Here is a 14,000-nt window from a genome sequence, read left to right as displayed (position 1 = left end):
CACTAAAAGCTGGCAGCAGTGGGATTTGAACCCACGCCTCCAAAGAGACTGGAGCCTAAATCCAGCGCCTTAGACCGCTCGGCCATGCTACCTGGGTGAAAAGCGATAAAATGTCCTTGGAGTAAGGGAAGTATAGCTGATTTTATTTTAAAGTAGTGTATGTGTGCTAACGGGCATATCTCTCTCCAACAGGACAAAGCAATAATTCTGAGAATTGTCTTTTCCTAAACATCAAAATGTACAAGTATCATATGAAAAGATTAAAGGATAAGCTCATTTAAAAGTAAGCAAATCATTAAGCTACATGAGATAAGAATTTGAAAACCTCAGAGGTAGTGGAGGTGGCAGCAGAGGGATTCAAGCCCACACACCCAAAGAGACTGCAGCCTTAATCCAGCACATCTAGACTCCACGACCATGACACTGCAAATGCTTGCTCCATTAAATAGCAAAACTGTTCAGGTATTTCTGAAAACTCACTGATTTACCTAATTTGATCATCATCACAAGATTGTTCTTTGCACAACCCAATCTACTATTAAATTCGACTTTTCATGAACTTCCTGACTGCAAAAGCTGGCAGCAGTGGGATTTGAACCCACGCCTCCAAAGAGACTGGAGCCTTAATCCAGCGCCTTAGACCGCTCGGCCATGCTACCTGGATGACAGCCGTGTCAACTTCCTTGGAGTAAGGCAAGTATAGCTGATTTCATTTTAAAGTAGTGTATGTGTGGTAATGGGCATATCACTCTCCAAAAAGACAAAGCAATAATTCTGAGAATTGTCTTTTCCTAAACATCAAAATATACAAGTATCATATGAAAAGATTAAAGGATAAGCTCAGTAAAAAGTAAGCAAATCATTACGCTACATGAGATAAGAATTTGAAAACCTCCGAGGTAGTAAGAGTGGCACCAGCGGGATTCAAACCCACACACCCAAAGAGACTGCAACCTTAAACCAGCACATCTAGACCCCACGAACCATGTTGCTGCAAATGCTTCCTCGATTCCATACTGACACAGTCCAGGTATTTCTGAAAACTCACTGATTTACCTAATTTGCTAATCGTCACAAGATTGTTCTTTGCCCAACACTAAAAGCTGGCAGCAGTGGGATTTGAACCCACGCCTCCAAAGAGACTGGAGCCTAAATCCAGCGCCTTAGACCGCTCGGCCATGCTACCTGGGTGAAAAGCGATAAAATGTCCTTGGAGTAAGGGAAGTATAGCTGATTTTATTTTAAAGTAGTGTATGTGTGCTAACGGGCATATCTCTCTCCAACAGGACAAAGCAATAATTCTGAGAATTGTCTTTTCCTAAACATCAAAATGTACAAGTATCATATGAAAAGATTAAAGGATAAGCTCATTTAAAAGTAAGCAAATCATTAAGCTACATGAGATAAGAATTTGAAAACCTCAGAGGTAGTGGAGGTGGCAGCAGAGGGATTCAAGCCCACACACCCAAAGAGACTGCAGCCTTAATCCAGCACATCTAGACTCCACGACCATGACACTGCAAATGCTTGCTCCATTAAATAGCAAAACTGTTCAGGTATTTCTGAAAACTCACTGATTTACCTAATTTGATCATCATCACAAGATTGTTCTTTGCACAACCCAATCTACTATTAAATTCGACTTTTCATGAACTTCCTGACTGCAAAAGCTGGCAGCAGTGGGATTTGAACCCACGCCTCCAAAGAGACTGGAGCCTTAATCCAGCGCCTTAGACCGCTCGGCCATGCTACCTGGATGACAGCCGTGTCAACTTCCTTGGAGTAAGGCAAGTATAGCTGATTTCATTTTAAAGTAGTGTATGTGTGGTAATGGGCATATCACTCTCCAAAAAGACAAAGCAATAATTCTGAGAATTGTCTTTTCCTAAACATCAAAATATACAAGTATCATATGAAAAGATTAAAGGATAAGCTCAGTAAAAAGTAAGCAAATCATTACGCTACATGAGATAAGAATTTGAAAACCTCCGAGGTAGTAAGAGTGGCACCAGCGGGATTCAAACCCACACACCCAAAGAGACTGCAACCTTAAACCAGCACATCTAGACCCCACGAACCATGTTGCTGCAAATGCTTCCTCGATTCCATACTGACACAGTCAAGGTATTTCTGAAAACTCACTGATTTACCTAATTTGCTAATCGTCACAAGATTGTTCTTTGCCCAACACTAAAAGCTGGCAGCAGTGGGATTTGAACCCACGCCTCCAAAGAGACTGGAGCCTAAATCCAGCGCCTTAGACCGCTCGGCCATGCTACCTGGGTGAAAAGCGATAAAATGTCCTTGGAGTAAGGGAAGTATAGCTGATTTTATTTTAAAGTAGTGTATGTGTGCTAACGGGCATATCTCTCTCCAACAGGACAAAGCAATAATTCTGAGAATTGTCTTTTCCTAAACATCAAAATGTACAAGTATCATATGAAAAGATTAAAGGATAAGCTCATTTAAAAGTAAGCAAATCATTAAGCTACATGAGATAAGAATTTGAAAACCTCAGAGGTAGTGGAGGTGGCAGCAGAGGGATTCAAGCCCACACACCCAAAGAGACTGCAGCCTTAATCCAGCACATCTAGACTCCACGACCATGACACTGCAAATGCTTGCTCCATTAAATAGCAAAACTGTTCAGGTATTTCTGAAAACTCACTGATTTACCTAATTTGATCATCATCACAAGATTGTTCTTTGCACAACCCAATCTACTATTAAATTCGACTTTTCATGAACTTCCTGACTGCAAAAGCTGGCAGCAGTGGGATTTGAACCCACGCCTCCAAAGAGACTGGAGCCTTAATCCAGCGCCTTAGACCGCTCGGCCATGCTACCTGGATGACAGCCGTGTCAACTTCCTTGGAGTAAGGCAAGTATAGCTGATTTCATTTTAAAGTAGTGTATGTGTGGTAATGGGCATATCACTCTCCAAAAAGACAAAGCAATAATTCTGAGAATTGTCTTTTCCTAAACATCAAAATATACAAGTATCATATGAAAAGATTAAAGGATAAGCTCAGTAAAAAGTAAGCAAATCATTACGCTACATGAGATAAGAATTTGAAAACCTCCGAGGTAGTAAGAGTGGCACCAGCGGGATTCAAACCCACACACCCAAAGAGACTGCAACCTTAAACCAGCACATCTAGACCCCACGAACCATGTTGCTGCAAATGCTTCCTCGATTCCATACTGACACAGTCAAGGTATTTCTGAAAACTCACTGATTTACCTAATTTGCTAATCGTCACAAGATTGTTCTTTGCCCAACACTAAAAGCTGGCAGCAGTGGGATTTGAACCCACGCCTCCAAAGAGACTGGAGCCTAAATCCAGCGCCTTAGACCGCTCGGCCATGCTACCTGGGTGAAAAGCGATAAAATGTCCTTGGAGTAAGGGAAGTATAGCTGATTTTATTTTAAAGTAGTGTATGTGTGCTAACGGGCATATCTCTCTCCAACAGGACAAAGCAATAATTCTGAGAATTGTCTTTTCCTAAACATCAAAATGTACAAGTATCATATGAAAAGATTAAAGGATAAGCTCATTTAAAAGTAAGCAAATCATTAAGCTACATGAGATAAGAATTTGAAAACCTCAGAGGTAGTGGAGGTGGCAGCAGAGGGATTCAAGCCCACACACCCAAAGAGACTGCAGCCTTAATCCAGCACATCTAGACTCCACGACCATGACACTGCAAATGCTTGCTCCATTAAATAGCAAAACTGTTCAGGTATTTCTGAAAACTCACTGATTTACCTAATTTGATCATCATCACAAGATTGTTCTTTGCACAACCCAATCTACTATTAAATTCGACTTTTCATGAACTTCCTGACTGCAAAAGCTGGCAGCAGTGGGATTTGAACCCACGCCTCCAAAGAGACTGGAGCCTTAATCCAGCGCCTTAGACCGCTCGGCCATGCTACCTGGATGACAGCCGTGTCAACTTCCTTGGAGTAAGGCAAGTATAGCTGATTTCATTTTAAAGTAGTGTATGTGTGGTAATGGGCATATCACTCTCCAAAAAGACAAAGCAATAATTCTGAGAATTGTCTTTTCCTAAACATCAAAATATACAAGTATCATATGAAAAGATTAAAGGATAAGCTCAGTAAAAAGTAAGCAAATCATTACGCTACATGAGATAAGAATTTGAAAACCTCCGAGGTAGTAAGAGTGGCACCAGCGGGATTCAAACCCACACACCCAAAGAGACTGCAACCTTAAACCAGCACATCTAGACCCCACGAACCATGTTGCTGCAAATGCTTCCTCGATTCCATACTGACACAGTCAAGGTATTTCTGAAAACTCACTGATTTACCTAATTTGCTAATCGTCACAAGATTGTTCTTTGCCCAACACTAAAAGCTGGCAGCAGTGGGATTTGAACCCACGCCTCCAAAGAGACTGGAGCCTAAATCCAGCGCCTTAGACCGCTCGGCCATGCTACCTGGGTGAAAAGCGATAAAATGTCCTTGGAGTAAGGGAAGTATAGCTGATTTTATTTTAAAGTAGTGTATGTGTGCTAACGGGCATATCTCTCTCCAACAGGACAAAGCAATAATTCTGAGAATTGTCTTTTCCTAAACATCAAAATGTACAAGTATCATATGAAAAGATTAAAGGATAAGCTCATTTAAAAGTAAGCAAATCATTAAGCTACATGAGATAAGAATTTGAAAACCTCAGAGGTAGTGGAGGTGGCAGCAGAGGGATTCAAGCCCACACACCCAAAGAGACTGCAGCCTTAATCCAGCACATCTAGACTCCACGACCATGACACTGCAAATGCTTGCTCCATTAAATAGCAAAACTGTTCAGGTATTTCTGAAAACTCACTGATTTACCTAATTTGATCATCATCACAAGATTGTTCTTTGCACAACCCAATCTACTATTAAATTCGACTTTTCATGAACTTCCTGACTGCAAAAGCTGGCAGCAGTGGGATTTGAACCCACGCCTCCAAAGAGACTGGAGCCTTAATCCAGCGCCTTAGACCGCTCGGCCATGCTACCTGGATGACAGCCGTGTCAACTTCCTTGGAGTAAGGCAAGTATAGCTGATTTCATTTTAAAGTAGTGTATGTGTGGTAATGGGCATATCACTCTCCAAAAAGACAAAGCAATAATTCTGAGAATTGTCTTTTCCTAAACATCAAAATATACAAGTATCATATGAAAAGATTAAAGGATAAGCTCAGTAAAAAGTAAGCAAATCATTACGCTACATGAGATAAGAATTTGAAAACCTCCGAGGTAGTAAGAGTGGCACCAGCGGGATTCAAACCCACACACCCAAAGAGACTGCAACCTTAAACCAGCACATCTAGACCCCACGAACCATGTTGCTGCAAATGCTTCCTCGATTCCATACTGACACAGTCAAGGTATTTCTGAAAACTCACTGATTTACCTAATTTGCTAATCGTCACAAGATTGTTCTTTGCCCAACACTAAAAGCTGGCAGCAGTGGGATTTGAACCCACGCCTCCAAAGAGACTGGAGCCTAAATCCAGCGCCTTAGACCGCTCGGCCATGCTACCTGGGTGAAAAGCGATAAAATGTCCTTGGAGTAAGGGAAGTATAGCTGATTTTATTTTAAAGTAGTGTATGTGTGCTAACGGGCATATCTCTCTCCAACAGGACAAAGCAATAATTCTGAGAATTGTCTTTTCCTAAACATCAAAATGTACAAGTATCATATGAAAAGATTAAAGGATAAGCTCATTTAAAAGTAAGCAAATCATTAAGCTACATGAGATAAGAATTTGAAAACCTCAGAGGTAGTGGAGGTGGCAGCAGAGGGATTCAAGCCCACACACCCAAAGAGACTGCAGCCTTAATCCAGCACATCTAGACTCCACGACCATGACACTGCAAATGCTTGCTCCATTAAATAGCAAAACTGTTCAGGTATTTCTGAAAACTCACTGATTTACCTAATTTGATCATCATCACAAGATTGTTCTTTGCACAACCCAATCTACTATTAAATTCGACTTTTCATGAACTTCCTGACTGCAAAAGCTGGCAGCAGTGGGATTTGAACCCACGCCTCCAAAGAGACTGGAGCCTTAATCCAGCGCCTTAGACCGCTCGGCCATGCTACCTGGATGACAGCCGTGTCAACTTCCTTGGAGAAAGGCAAGTATAGCTGATTTCATTTTAAAGTAGTGTATGTGTGGTAATGGGCATATCACTCTCCAAAAAGACAAAGCAATAATTCTGAGAATTGTCTTTTCCTAAACATCAAAATATACAAGTATCATATGAAAAGATTAAAGGATAAGCTCAGTAAAAAGTAAGCAAATCATTACGCTACATGAGATAAGAATTTGAAAACCTCCGAGGTAGTAAGAGTGGCACCAGCGGGATTCAAACCCACACACCCAAAGAGACTGCAACCTTAAACCAGCACATCTAGACCCCACGAACCATGTTGCTGCAAATGCTTCCTCGATTCCATACTGACACAGTCAAGGTATTTCTGAAAACTCACTGATTTACCTAATTTGCTAATCGTCACAAGATTGTTCTTTGCCCAACACTAAAAGCTGGCAGCAGTGGGATTTGAACCCACGCCTCCAAAGAGACTGGAGCCTAAATCCAGCGCCTTAGACCGCTCGGCCATGCTACCTGGGTGAAAAGCGATAAAATGTCCTTGGAGTAAGGGAAGTATAGCTGATTTTATTTTAAAGTAGTGTATGTGTGCTAACGGGCATATCTCTCTCCAACAGGACAAAGCAATAATTCTGAGAATTGTCTTTTCCTAAACATCAAAATGTACAAGTATCATATGAAAAGATTAAAGGATAAGCTCATTTAAAAGTAAGCAAATCATTAAGCTACATGAGATAAGAATTTGAAAACCTCAGAGGTAGTGGAGGTGGCAGCAGAGGGATTCAAGCCCACACACCCAAAGAGACTGCAGCCTTAATCCAGCACATCTAGACTCCACGACCATGACACTGCAAATGCTTGCTCCATTAAATAGCAAAACTGTTCAGGTATTTCTGAAAACTCACTGATTTACCTAATTTGATCATCATCACAAGATTGTTCTTTGCACAACCCAATCTACTATTAAATTCGACTTTTCATGAACTTCCTGACTGCAAAAGCTGGCAGCAGTGGGATTTGAACCCACGCCTCCAAAGAGACTGGAGCCTTAATCCAGCGCCTTAGACCGCTCGGCCATGCTACCTGGATGACAGCCGTGTCAACTTCCTTGGAGTAAGGCAAGTATAGCTGATTTCATTTTAAAGTAGTGTATGTGTGGTAATGGGCATATCACTCTCCAAAAAGACAAAGCAATAATTCTGAGAATTGTCTTTTCCTAAACATCAAAATATACAAGTATCATATGAAAAGATTAAAGGATAAGCTCAGTAAAAAGTAAGCAAATCATTACGCTACATGAGATAAGAATTTGAAAACCTCCGAGGTAGTAAGAGTGGCACCAGCGGGATTCAAACCCACACACCCAAAGAGACTGCAACCTTAAACCAGCACATCTAGACCCCACGAACCATGTTGCTGCAAATGCTTCCTCGATTCCATACTGACACAGTCAAGGTATTTCTGAAAACTCACTGATTTACCTAATTTGCTAATCGTCACAAGATTGTTCTTTGCCCAACACTAAAAGCTGGCAGCAGTGGGATTTGAACCCACGCCTCCAAAGAGACTGGAGCCTAAATCCAGCGCCTTAGACCGCTCGGCCATGCTACCTGGGTGAAAAGCGATAAAATGTCCTTGGAGTAAGGGAAGTATAGCTGATTTTATTTTAAAGTAGTGTATGTGTGCTAACGGGCATATCTCTCTCCAACAGGACAAAGCAATAATTCTGAGAATTGTCTTTTCCTAAACATCAAAATGTACAAGTATCATATGAAAAGATTAAAGGATAAGCTCATTTAAAAGTAAGCAAATCATTAAGCTACATGAGATAAGAATTTGAAAACCTCAGAGGTAGTGGAGGTGGCAGCAGAGGGATTCAAGCCCACACACCCAAAGAGACTGCAGCCTTAATCCAGCACATCTAGACTCCACGACCATGACACTGCAAATGCTTGCTCCATTAAATAGCAAAACTGTTCAGGTATTTCTGAAAACTCACTGATTTACCTAATTTGATCATCATCACAAGATTGTTCTTTGCACAACCCAATCTACTATTAAATTCGACTTTTCATGAACTTCCTGACTGCAAAAGCTGGCAGCAGTGGGATTTGAACCCACGCCTCCAAAGAGACTGGAGCCTTAATCCAGCGCCTTAGACCGCTCGGCCATGCTACCTGGATGACAGCCATGTCAACTTCCTTGGAGTAAGGCAAGTATAGCTGATTTCATTTTAAAGTAGTGTATGTGTGGTAATGGGCATATCACTCTCCAAAAAGACAAAGCAATAATTCTGAGAATTGTCTTTTCCTAAACATCAAAATATACAAGTATCATATGAAAAGATTAAAGGATAAGCTCAGTAAAAAGTAAGCAAATCATTACGCTACATGAGATAAGAATTTGAAAACCTCCGAGGTAGTAAGAGTGGCACCAGCGGGATTCAAACCCACACACCCAAAGAGACTGCAACCTTAAACCAGCACATCTAGACCCCACGAACCATGTTGCTGCAAATGCTTCCTCGATTCCATACTGACACAGTCAAGGTATTTCTGAAAACTCACTGATTTACCTAATTTGCTAATCGTCACAAGATTGTTCTTTGCCCAACACTAAACGCTGGCAGCAGTGGGATTTGAACCCACGCCTCCAAAGAGACTGGAGCCTAAATCCAGCGCCTTAGACCGCTCGGCCATGCTACCTGGGTGAAAAGCGATAAAATGTCCTTGGAGTAAGGGAAGTATAGCTGATTTTATTTTAAAGTAGTGTATGTGTGCTAACGGGCATATCTCTCTCCAACAGGACAAAGCAATAATTCTGAGAATTGTCTTTTCCTAAACATCAAAATGTACAAGTATCATATGAAAAGATTAAAGGATAAGCTCATTTAAAAGTAAGCAAATCATTAAGCTACATGAGATAAGAATTTGAAAACCTCAGAGGTAGTGGAGGTGGCAGCAGAGGGATTCAAGCCCACACACCCAAAGAGACTGCAGCCTTAATCCAGCACATCTAGACTCCACGACCATGACACTGCAAATGCTTGCTCCATTAAATAGCAAAACTGTTCAGGTATTTCTGAAAACTCACTGATTTACCTAATTTGATCATCATCACAAGATTGTTCTTTGCACAACCCAATCTACTATTAAATTCGACTTTTCATGAACTTCCTGACTGCAAAAGCTGGCAGCAGTGGGATTTGAACCCACGCCTCCAAAGAGACTGGAGCCTTAATCCAGCGCCTTAGACCGCTCGGCCATGCTACCTGGATGACAGCCGTGTCAACTTCCTTGGAGTAAGGCAAGTATAGCTGATTTCATTTTAAAGTAGTGTATGTGTGGTAATGGGCATATCACTCTCCAAAAAGACAAAGCAATAATTCTGAGAATTGTCTTTTCCTAAACATCAAAATATACAAGTATCATATGAAAAGATTAAAGGATAAGCTCAGTAAAAAGTAAGCAAATCATTACGCTACATGAGATAAGAATTTGAAAACCTCCGAGGTAGTAAGAGTGGCACCAGCGGGATTCAAACCCACACACCCAAAGAGACTGCAACCTTAAACCAGCACATCTAGACCCCACGAACCATGTTGCTGCAAATGCTTCCTCGATTCCATACTGACACAGTCCAGGTATTTCTGAAAACTCACTGATTTACCTAATTTGCTAATCGTCACAAGATTGTTCTTTGCCCAACACTAAAAGCTGGCAGCAGTGGGATTTGAACCCACGCCTCCAAAGAGACTGGAGCCTAAATCCAGCGCCTTAGACCGCTCGGCCATGCTACCTGGGTGAAAAGCGATAAAATGTCCTTGGAGTAAGGGAAGTATAGCTGATTTTATTTTAAAGTAGTGTATGTGTGCTAACGGGCATATCTCTCTCCAACAGGACAAAGCAATAATTCTGAGAATTGTCTTTTCCTAAACATCAAAATGTACAAGTATCATATGAAAAGATTAAAGGATAAGCTCATTTAAAAGTAAGCAAATCATTAAGCTACATGAGATAAGAATTTGAAAACCTCAGAGGTAGTGGAGGTGGCAGCAGAGGGATTCAAGCCCACACACCCAAAGAGACTGCAGCCTTAATCCAGCACATCTAGACTCCACGACCATGACACTGCAAATGCTTGCTCCATTAAATAGCAAAACTGTTCAGGTATTTCTGAAAACTCACTGATTTACCTAATTTGATCATCATCACAAGATTGTTCTTTGCACAACCCAATCTACTATTAAATTCGACTTTTCATGAACTTCCTGACTGCAAAAGCTGGCAGCAGTGGGATTTGAACCCACGCCTCCAAAGAGACTGGAGCCTTAATCCAGCGCCTTAGACCGCTCGGCCATGCTACCTGGATGACAGCCGTGTCAACTTCCTTGGAGTAAGGCAAGTATAGCTGATTTCATTTTAAAGTAGTGTATGTGTGGTAATGGGCATATCACTCTCCAAAAAGACAAAGCAATAATTCTGAGAATTGTCTTTTCCTAAACATCAAAATATACAAGTATCATATGAAAAGATTAAAGGATAAGCTCAGTAAAAAGTAAGCAAATCATTACGCTACATGAGATAAGAATTTGAAAACCTCCGAGGTAGTAAGAGTGGCACCAGCGGGATTCAAACCCACACACCCAAAGAGACTGCAACCTTAAACCAGCACATCTAGACCCCACGAACCATGTTGCTGCAAATGCTTCCTCGATTCCATACTGACACAGTCAAGGTATTTCTGAAAACTCACTGATTTACCTAATTTGCTAATCGTCACAAGATTGTTCTTTGCCCAACACTAAAAGCTGGCAGCAGTGGGATTTGAACCCACGCCTCCAAAGAGACTGGAGCCTAAATCCAGCGCCTTAGACCGCTCGGCCATGCTACCTGGGTGAAAAGCGATAAAATGTCCTTGGAGTAAGGGAAGTATAGCTGATTTTATTTTAAAGTAGTGTATGTGTGCTAACGGGCATATCTCTCTCCAACAGGACAAAGCAATAATTCTGAGAATTGTCTTTTCCTAAACATCAAAATGTACAAGTATCATATGAAAAGATTAAAGGATAAGCTCATTTAAAAGTAAGCAAATCATTAAGCTACATGAGATAAGAATTTGAAAACCTCAGAGGTAGTGGAGGTGGCAGCAGAGGGATTCAAGCCCACACACCCAAAGAGACTGCAGCCTTAATCCAGCACATCTAGACTCCACGACCATGACACTGCAAATGCTTGCTCCATTAAATAGCAAAACTGTTCAGGTATTTCTGAAAACTCACTGATTTACCTAATTTGATCATCATCACAAGATTGTTCTTTGCACAACCCAATCTACTATTAAATTCGACTTTTCATGAACTTCCTGACTGCAAAAGCTGGCAGCAGTGGGATTTGAACCCACGCCTCCAAAGAGACTGGAGCCTTAATCCAGCGCCTTAGACCGCTCGGCCATGCTACCTGGATGACAGCCGTGTCAACTTCCTTGGAGTAAGGCAAGTATAGCTGATTTCATTTTAAAGTAGTGTATGTGTGGTAATGGGCATATCACTCTCCAAAAAGACAAAGCAATAATTCTGAGAATTGTCTTTTCCTAAACATCAAAATATACAAGTATCATATGAAAAGATTAAAGGATAAGCTCAGTAAAAAGTAAGCAAATCATTACGCTACATGAGATAAGAATTTGAAAACCTCCGAGGTAGTAAGAGTGGCACCAGCGGGATTCAAACCCACACACCCAAAGAGACTGCAACCTTAAACCAGCACATCTAGACCCCACGAACCATGTTGCTGCAAATGCTTCCTCGATTCCATACTGACACAGTCCAGGTATTTCTGAAAACTCACTGATTTACCTAATTTGCTAATCGTCACAAGATTGTTCTTTGCCCAACACTAAAAGCTGGCAGCAGTGGGATTTGAACCCACGCCTCCAAAGAGACTGGAGCCTAAATCCAGCGCCTTAGACCGCTCGGCCATGCTACCTGGGTGAAAAGCGATAAAATGTCCTTGGAGTAAGGGAAGTATAGCTGATTTTATTTTAAAGTAGTGTATGTGTGCTAACGGGCATATCTCTCTCCAACAGGACAAAGCAATAATTCTGAGAATTGTCTTTTCCTAAACATCAAAATGTACAAGTATCATATGAAAAGATTAAAGGATAAGCTCATTTAAAAGTAAGCAAATCATTAAGCTACATGAGATAAGAATTTGAAAACCTCAGAGGTAGTGGAGGTGGCAGCAGAGGGATTCAAGCCCACACACCCAAAGAGACTGCAGCCTTAATCCAGCACATCTAGACTCCACGACCATGACACTGCAAATGCTTGCTCCATTAAATAGCAAAACTGTTCAGGTATTTCTGAAAACTCACTGATTTACCTAATTTGATCATCATCACAAGATTGTTCTTTGCACAACCCAATCTACTATTAAATTCGACTTTTCATGAACTTCCTGACTGCAAAAGCTGGCAGCAGTGGGATTTGAACCCACGCCTCCAAAGAGACTGGAGCCTTAATCCAGCGCCTTAGACCGCTCGGCCATGCTACCTGGATGACAGCCGTGTCAACTTCCTTGGAGTAAGGCAAGTATAGCTGATTTCATTTTAAAGTAGTGTATGTGTGGTAATGGGCATATCACTCTCCAAAAAGACAAAGCAATAATTCTGAGAATTGTCTTTTCCTAAACATCAAAATATACAAGTATCATATGAAAAGATTAAAGGATAAGCTCAGTAAAAAGTAAGCAAATCATTACGCTACATGAGATAAGAATTTGAAAACCTCCGAGGTAGTAAGAGTGGCACCAGCGGGATTCAAACCCACACACCCAAAGAGACTGCAACCTTAAACCAGCACATCTAGACCCCACGAACCATGTTGCTGCAAATGCTTCCTCGATTCCATACTGACACAGTCAAGGTATTTCTGAAAACTCACTGATTTACCTAATTTGCTAATCGTCACAAGATTGTTCTTTGCCCAACACTAAAAGCTGGCAGCAGTGGGATTTGAACCCACGCCTCCAAAGAGACTGGAGCCTAAATCCAGCGCCTTAGACCGCTCGGCCATGCTACCTGGGTGAAAAGCGATAAAATGTCCTTGGAGTAAGGGAAGTATAGCTGATTTTATTTTAAAGTAGTGTATGTGTGCTAACGGGCATATCTCTCTCCAACAGGACAAAGCAATAATTCTGAGAATTGTCTTTTCCTAAACATCAAAATGTACAAGTATCATATGAAAAGATTAAAGGATAAGCTCATTTAAAAGTAAGCAAATCATTAAGCTACATGAGATAAGAATTTGAAAACCTCAGAGGTAGTGGAGGTGGCAGCAGAGGGATTCAAGCCCACACACCCAAAGAGACTGCAGCCTTAATCCAGCACATCTAGACTCCACGACCATGACACTGCAAATGCTTGCTCCATTAAATAGCAAAACTGTTCAGGTATTTCTGAAAACTCACTGATTTACCTAATTTGATCATCATCACAAGATTGTTCTTTGCACAACCCAATCTACTATTAAATTCGACTTTTCATGAACTTCCTGACTGCAAAAGCTGGCAGCAGTGGGATTTGAACCCACGCCTCCAAAGAGACTGGAGCCTTAATCCAGCGCCTTAGACCGCTCGGCCATGCTACCTGGATGACAGCCGTGTCAACTTCCTTGGAGTAAGGCAAGTATAGCTGATTTCATTTTAAAGTAGTGTATGTGTGGTAATGGGCATATCACTCTCCAAAAAGACAAAGCAATAATTCTGAGAATTGTCTTTTCCTAAACATCAAAATATACAAGTATCATATGAAAAGATTAAAGGATAAGCTCAGTAAAAAGTAAGCAAATCATTACGCTACA

General features: G+C 41.2%; 26 non-coding genes across 26 annotated transcripts; all 26 read right to left on the bottom strand.

The window, feature by feature from the left end:
- Positions 1 to 10: 10 nt before the first annotated feature.
- On the bottom strand, positions 11 to 92 carry TRNAL-UAG (transfer RNA leucine (anticodon UAG)). The gene has a single exon. It is a non-coding gene; the product is annotated as a tRNA-Leu (tRNA).
- Positions 93 to 577: 485 nt separating this feature from the next.
- Positions 578 to 659, bottom strand: TRNAL-AAG (transfer RNA leucine (anticodon AAG)). The gene has a single exon. It is a non-coding gene; the product is annotated as a tRNA-Leu (tRNA).
- Positions 660 to 1,104: 445 nt separating this feature from the next.
- On the bottom strand, positions 1,105 to 1,186 carry TRNAL-UAG (transfer RNA leucine (anticodon UAG)). Its single transcript has one exon. It is a non-coding gene; the product is annotated as a tRNA-Leu (tRNA).
- Positions 1,187 to 1,671: 485 nt separating this feature from the next.
- TRNAL-AAG (transfer RNA leucine (anticodon AAG)) lies at positions 1,672 to 1,753 on the bottom strand. Its single transcript has one exon. It is a non-coding gene; the product is annotated as a tRNA-Leu (tRNA).
- Positions 1,754 to 2,198: 445 nt separating this feature from the next.
- On the bottom strand, positions 2,199 to 2,280 carry TRNAL-UAG (transfer RNA leucine (anticodon UAG)). The gene has a single exon. It is a non-coding gene; the product is annotated as a tRNA-Leu (tRNA).
- Positions 2,281 to 2,765: 485 nt separating this feature from the next.
- Positions 2,766 to 2,847, bottom strand: TRNAL-AAG (transfer RNA leucine (anticodon AAG)). The gene has a single exon. It is a non-coding gene; the product is annotated as a tRNA-Leu (tRNA).
- A 445-nt stretch (positions 2,848 to 3,292) lies between these two features.
- On the bottom strand, positions 3,293 to 3,374 carry TRNAL-UAG (transfer RNA leucine (anticodon UAG)). Its single transcript has one exon. It is a non-coding gene; the product is annotated as a tRNA-Leu (tRNA).
- Positions 3,375 to 3,859: 485 nt separating this feature from the next.
- On the bottom strand, positions 3,860 to 3,941 carry TRNAL-AAG (transfer RNA leucine (anticodon AAG)). Its single transcript has one exon. It is a non-coding gene; the product is annotated as a tRNA-Leu (tRNA).
- Positions 3,942 to 4,386: 445 nt separating this feature from the next.
- On the bottom strand, positions 4,387 to 4,468 carry TRNAL-UAG (transfer RNA leucine (anticodon UAG)). Its single transcript has one exon. It is a non-coding gene; the product is annotated as a tRNA-Leu (tRNA).
- Positions 4,469 to 4,953: 485 nt separating this feature from the next.
- On the bottom strand, positions 4,954 to 5,035 carry TRNAL-AAG (transfer RNA leucine (anticodon AAG)). The gene has a single exon. It is a non-coding gene; the product is annotated as a tRNA-Leu (tRNA).
- A 445-nt stretch (positions 5,036 to 5,480) lies between these two features.
- TRNAL-UAG (transfer RNA leucine (anticodon UAG)) lies at positions 5,481 to 5,562 on the bottom strand. Its single transcript has one exon. It is a non-coding gene; the product is annotated as a tRNA-Leu (tRNA).
- Positions 5,563 to 6,047: 485 nt separating this feature from the next.
- Positions 6,048 to 6,129, bottom strand: TRNAL-AAG (transfer RNA leucine (anticodon AAG)). Its single transcript has one exon. It is a non-coding gene; the product is annotated as a tRNA-Leu (tRNA).
- Positions 6,130 to 6,574: 445 nt separating this feature from the next.
- Positions 6,575 to 6,656, bottom strand: TRNAL-UAG (transfer RNA leucine (anticodon UAG)). Its single transcript has one exon. It is a non-coding gene; the product is annotated as a tRNA-Leu (tRNA).
- Positions 6,657 to 7,141: 485 nt separating this feature from the next.
- Positions 7,142 to 7,223, bottom strand: TRNAL-AAG (transfer RNA leucine (anticodon AAG)). Its single transcript has one exon. It is a non-coding gene; the product is annotated as a tRNA-Leu (tRNA).
- Positions 7,224 to 7,668: 445 nt separating this feature from the next.
- Positions 7,669 to 7,750, bottom strand: TRNAL-UAG (transfer RNA leucine (anticodon UAG)). Its single transcript has one exon. It is a non-coding gene; the product is annotated as a tRNA-Leu (tRNA).
- A 485-nt stretch (positions 7,751 to 8,235) lies between these two features.
- On the bottom strand, positions 8,236 to 8,317 carry TRNAL-AAG (transfer RNA leucine (anticodon AAG)). Its single transcript has one exon. It is a non-coding gene; the product is annotated as a tRNA-Leu (tRNA).
- A 445-nt stretch (positions 8,318 to 8,762) lies between these two features.
- On the bottom strand, positions 8,763 to 8,844 carry TRNAL-UAG (transfer RNA leucine (anticodon UAG)). Its single transcript has one exon. It is a non-coding gene; the product is annotated as a tRNA-Leu (tRNA).
- A 485-nt stretch (positions 8,845 to 9,329) lies between these two features.
- TRNAL-AAG (transfer RNA leucine (anticodon AAG)) lies at positions 9,330 to 9,411 on the bottom strand. Its single transcript has one exon. It is a non-coding gene; the product is annotated as a tRNA-Leu (tRNA).
- A 445-nt stretch (positions 9,412 to 9,856) lies between these two features.
- TRNAL-UAG (transfer RNA leucine (anticodon UAG)) lies at positions 9,857 to 9,938 on the bottom strand. Its single transcript has one exon. It is a non-coding gene; the product is annotated as a tRNA-Leu (tRNA).
- Positions 9,939 to 10,423: 485 nt separating this feature from the next.
- Positions 10,424 to 10,505, bottom strand: TRNAL-AAG (transfer RNA leucine (anticodon AAG)). Its single transcript has one exon. It is a non-coding gene; the product is annotated as a tRNA-Leu (tRNA).
- Positions 10,506 to 10,950: 445 nt separating this feature from the next.
- TRNAL-UAG (transfer RNA leucine (anticodon UAG)) lies at positions 10,951 to 11,032 on the bottom strand. Its single transcript has one exon. It is a non-coding gene; the product is annotated as a tRNA-Leu (tRNA).
- Positions 11,033 to 11,517: 485 nt separating this feature from the next.
- On the bottom strand, positions 11,518 to 11,599 carry TRNAL-AAG (transfer RNA leucine (anticodon AAG)). Its single transcript has one exon. It is a non-coding gene; the product is annotated as a tRNA-Leu (tRNA).
- A 445-nt stretch (positions 11,600 to 12,044) lies between these two features.
- TRNAL-UAG (transfer RNA leucine (anticodon UAG)) lies at positions 12,045 to 12,126 on the bottom strand. The gene has a single exon. It is a non-coding gene; the product is annotated as a tRNA-Leu (tRNA).
- A 485-nt stretch (positions 12,127 to 12,611) lies between these two features.
- On the bottom strand, positions 12,612 to 12,693 carry TRNAL-AAG (transfer RNA leucine (anticodon AAG)). Its single transcript has one exon. It is a non-coding gene; the product is annotated as a tRNA-Leu (tRNA).
- Positions 12,694 to 13,138: 445 nt separating this feature from the next.
- On the bottom strand, positions 13,139 to 13,220 carry TRNAL-UAG (transfer RNA leucine (anticodon UAG)). The gene has a single exon. It is a non-coding gene; the product is annotated as a tRNA-Leu (tRNA).
- A 485-nt stretch (positions 13,221 to 13,705) lies between these two features.
- On the bottom strand, positions 13,706 to 13,787 carry TRNAL-AAG (transfer RNA leucine (anticodon AAG)). Its single transcript has one exon. It is a non-coding gene; the product is annotated as a tRNA-Leu (tRNA).
- Positions 13,788 to 14,000: the final 213 nt, after the last annotated feature.

The sequence above is a fragment of the Anomaloglossus baeobatrachus genome, chromosome 5 (assembly GCF_048569485.1).
Source record: "Anomaloglossus baeobatrachus isolate aAnoBae1 chromosome 5, aAnoBae1.hap1, whole genome shotgun sequence".
Classification (NCBI taxonomy): domain Eukaryota; kingdom Metazoa; phylum Chordata; class Amphibia; order Anura; family Aromobatidae; genus Anomaloglossus; species Anomaloglossus baeobatrachus.
Note: the sequence above shows the minus strand (reverse complement) of the source record. Positions and strands in the feature narration are given on the sequence as shown.